This window comes from Nannospalax galili, unplaced genomic scaffold (assembly GCF_000622305.1).
Source record: "Nannospalax galili isolate Female #2095 unplaced genomic scaffold, S.galili_v1.0 scaffold293, whole genome shotgun sequence".
In the NCBI taxonomy this organism is placed as follows: domain Eukaryota; kingdom Metazoa; phylum Chordata; class Mammalia; order Rodentia; family Spalacidae; genus Nannospalax; species Nannospalax galili.
Genome location: NW_008337147.1, coordinates 10827250 through 10831756, shown reverse-complemented (window position 1 = coordinate 10831756; position 4507 = coordinate 10827250).

Sequence of the window (4507 nt, the reverse complement as noted above, 5' to 3'; positions counted from 1 at the left end):
TTCAGAAGTTTTTTCTTAAATTTAAATATTTAAGAAATATTTGAGAAATCAGCCCCATAATATTTATTTTTATATTAGTTCTTTCATCCTTTAAAAATTTCCTTAAGCCTGACAAAGCTTTTACATTTTAAAACTTTTCTGAACATTTGCACTACTTTTCTGAAACTACATTATTTAAAAAATGTTATTTTAATATATGCATTTCAATAAAATCTGAATGAGCAGAAATGAACACAGCAAAACTCACCATTAAAAGTATCATCCACAGGGCTCAATAGATGGCTTTAAAAGGATGTATTTTAAATATCTTAGAAATAAAAATAAACACATAGGTTAAAACAATTCATTAGCCAATCAAAAAATACTTAACTCAGCTCCTGTCCTGAAATTCTTCAATTGATTCAGAACAGTGCTCCTGTGCTAGATGAGCAAATGTTCCAAGAAGACTTCAGAATAGTGACAAGAGTTTATCCTTCAAGCTCTTCAGAGTTGAAAACAAGAAACCAAGACGAAGACATGAACAGTGTTGGCAGTAGTTTAGTTTTTTGAACCATGGAAGAAATTAAGTTAATGTCAGCAAGTTATGTCTTCATTCCATGACCTATTAGCGCCTGAATTTCTTATGAAATGTATGGCTGAGATTAGGAAACTTTGCAGGAAAAAAAAATCTTGATGAAGAGAAAAAAAATGGGTTAGACAATGAGAGAGAGAAATAATGCCTAGCTAGTTTTGAAAAAAACGGAACCAGATTAGTTAACAACCTAATGACAAATTATACATACAGCTAGCTCAATGAACATAATATATGTCTGTCTAGTCAAGGTTTATCTGAGAACATTTGGTTTTTGCCCAAGCTTTCTCTACATAGCACATGGTAACTAAAAGTACCAGACTGGTGGAACTAAGCTTCTTGGATGTTTAACAGCCACACTTTTAGGCCTATGCTAATCTGGTTGGGGGCACTTAAAGGACAGTTTTTGCTCCTTGCCCTCCAAGGTTGACTAAGTTCCTGGGGACTGTGGAGCATCTCTGAAAATGTCCTGTAACTGTGGTGAGTCACCTGTCCTCTTGATCAAGGAGGCTGTGGAGACCTCTCCAGATAGACTTGAACCAGCGTCCAGTCTACAAAGAGGAGAGACAACACAGAGGAAACATTTCTTCCATGCTTCCAAGTGAAGCCAGCCATGGTTGAGCGGAGCCTTTGACTTATCTTCACATAGATGGAACTGGTAAAAAAAAAGGAGCCAGGGGCTCCTCCCAAGCCATGTGACACTGAGGAACAGATCCTCAAACAGCCTTAAGTGTAAAAGCAAATTGGTTAATCTGGGCCAACTAAGTGGTCTTAAACACCCAAAAGAAAAGTATAACCAAAGATTAAAGTCATCAATATAATTTTTTGAGTCCATGTATATAGCTAAAGGCTACATAACAAGAAACAATGCCAGACAGGAGATACCTTCCTTTGAGTTATTGGCCAGGGTGGCCCAAAAGATTCCCAGTCAGCAAAATAGAACTGGGAAAATGAACAGCAAACCCCAATCTTAACTAAAGGAATGTTGGTGATTAATTGCTGCTAGATGAGGTAGAGCCGATCTTCCTGAAAAAAGGAACTCTAGATAGGCTGACTAGACTCAGCAGATGAACTACCACTGGGGTAACAGCTGGGTGCACTAATAACACAGTGGACAGTAACAGGGATGACATTATATGGGCTCCAGTGGGGGGAGGGGAGGCTATGGGAGGGTGCCATTTGGGATGTATAAAGATGAGTAGTAAGATTGTTTGGAATGTTGTGTATGAAATGCACAGAAAAATCAATAAAAATGAGTTACATCTGAGGAAGAAGCATAAAAATTTGCACCATGTTAATTAGTAGATATGAAAAACATTACCATTTAAATCTACCTGATAACTATATCCATGCTCCAGTGCCAAGGATCTCAGAAAGTAACTGACTGTGACTAGTAATAATCAGATATATAGAGATGAGAGATGCATGTGCAAACATCCAAGGGTTAGTTGCATTAAAAATGAGCTGATCTATATGAAACAGTATATTTTAAAAAGAAATGGAGATCCTTTTTTAAAGTTTAAAACCTTATTCAGTTTTATGTCTTATAGGGTTTACACTGAGTACAATAATGTATAACTGTAATAATTCAACTCTGTGAACCTAAAAATTTAGAGCCAATTTTGAAAGAGATGCATCTTTGCTCTGGAAACTGTTGTTGACTATGTCAACGCTGTTGTAATGAAATGCTTCTACTAATTATGTGGTTATTAAATAAATTTAAAAAAAATAAAACTTCAAGGCTTGGTAGAGTATGGAAGCCCTTTGTGCTACATGGAGCAACTGCTGGGTAGAAGAGGAGTCACTTCATAAACGTAATTAGAGTATATCCCATGTCTGTTTCTCCATGGACATCTATTCAGAGAGCTGTCCATGCTAGTCACTAAATACACAGATACCTTTGTCACTGATTATGGTCAAATCCAGTCACTTTGACTACTATTTTAGCACTTTTGAAAATGGACCTTTTATTATTATTATTATTATTATTATTATTATTATTTCTACCAATGTCAGATTAATTTGAACTTTTTTCCAGCAGTAATTTTCAGTAAGAAAGAGATTTGGAGAAGAAAGTTATGTTGCAGTTTGGGTATGAAGTATCCTCATCTGGCAGCTTGTATATAATAGAGTTTATCTGCAGAAAATGGGCTGTTGGCTAGTGCCTGAATCTTGAAGGCTTTGATTTAATCAGCAGGTCCATCCCCTGATAGGTTCATAATATTCTGACATTGTTGGGAGATGGGCCTAGGTGGAGGAGTAGGTTACTGGAGACATGCCCTGGAAAGACAGACCTTGTCCCTGACCCTATCCTGTCTCTCTGCCTCCCAGCCATCAGGAAGTAAACAACCCTGCTGCAACACACCTTCTCTGCCAAGAAGCAATACAGCCAGTTGACTATGGGCTGAAACTCTGAAACCATGAGACCAAATAAGTTTTTTTACTTTCAAATTCTCCTGAATATTTGTCATGACAATGAAAACTAAGACTAAGGCTAGTTCTTTTCCTATTGGATTTACCACTTGTAGTCTTCAATTAACTGCATTTTCTAGAGCTGATCTACCTACTTAAGGGACGTCATGGGGCTGGCGAGATGGTCTAGCAATGAAAAGTACTGGCTGCTCTTAAAAGGATCTAGGCTCAATTTCCAGCACCCACATGGCAGCTAACTCCAGTTCCAGGGGAATCTCAACGTCCTCTTCTGACCTCCACAGGCATTGCATGACACAGGTGCACTTACATACATGGAGACAATACACTCATATACATAAAATAAAAATAATAAATAAAAATATTTAAAAGAAGGGATATCAGTAAGTGGTTCTTCCATTTTCCCGCACCTTGGATGAGCCTGGAAATGTTTGAACAATTCCAGTATCTCTGCAGCATCTCAAACCAGTTCTGAATATTACTAGAATTGTCCTAGGTGAGGCAAATGGACAGTCAATTTTGAGACTGTGTGGCACAGATAAAGATGGTTTACCTTCTCCTGGGAATGGAGAGTGGAGTTATTATATGATCAAAATATCTTCTGCATAATTCTGTATATGAAGCATAGCAATGATGACTAACATATATTTAACAGTTTTACCTGTCTTCGTTCCTTTAGCTCCCACAATGATTTTAAAATAGATCACCTCTTGCAATTGTAGCAATTGAGATGCAGAAAAGTTGAACAATTATTAAGAGTAACAGTGGCAAGGTGACTTGGCCTTAGGTACTGTGCTATGCTGCTCTTTCTTGTCACCTGGTACTACTTTGTAAATATTAGTTGATGTTGCTGATTTGCATTGGTTGCATTTGCTCTCAGTAATCATGGCACAGATTGAAAACCATTACTAGCTAAAAGGTGAGTTCAGAGCCATCACCCCTCAAGCATTTGAACCAAAATAGATTCCTGGAAAATATCTCAAACTTGAAAAGCATATGACTGATTAGAAGGGTGTGTGTGTGTGTGTGTGTGTATGTTCATCATCTAGCGAGGGTGTGTGTGTGTGTTCATCATCTAGTGAGGATGTGTGTGTGTGTTCATCATCTAGCGAGGATGTGTGTGTGTTCATCATCTAGCAAGGGTGCGTGTGTGCACGTATGTTCCTCATCTAGCGAGGGTGTGTGTGTGTGTGTGTGTTCATCATCTAGCGAGGGTGTGTGTTCATCATCTAGCAATTGTGTGTGTGTGTGTGTGTGTGTGTGTGTGTGTGTGTGTGTGTGGTGTTAAGCCTAGAGGAACAAAAAAACTGATCAGGCTCTGGTTAATGACAAGGAACTCTCTACTGAACTCATGTTATTAGTCTGGCATTAGCTTCCTCATTAATTGAGCTCTGTAGTATCATCAATGATGTATTTGTGTGGAGAAAAATACACCCATGGTCTTAGGTTTTTGAATCAACTGTGACTAGGGTGTGTGTTGCAAAGAAAAAAAATACTATATATATA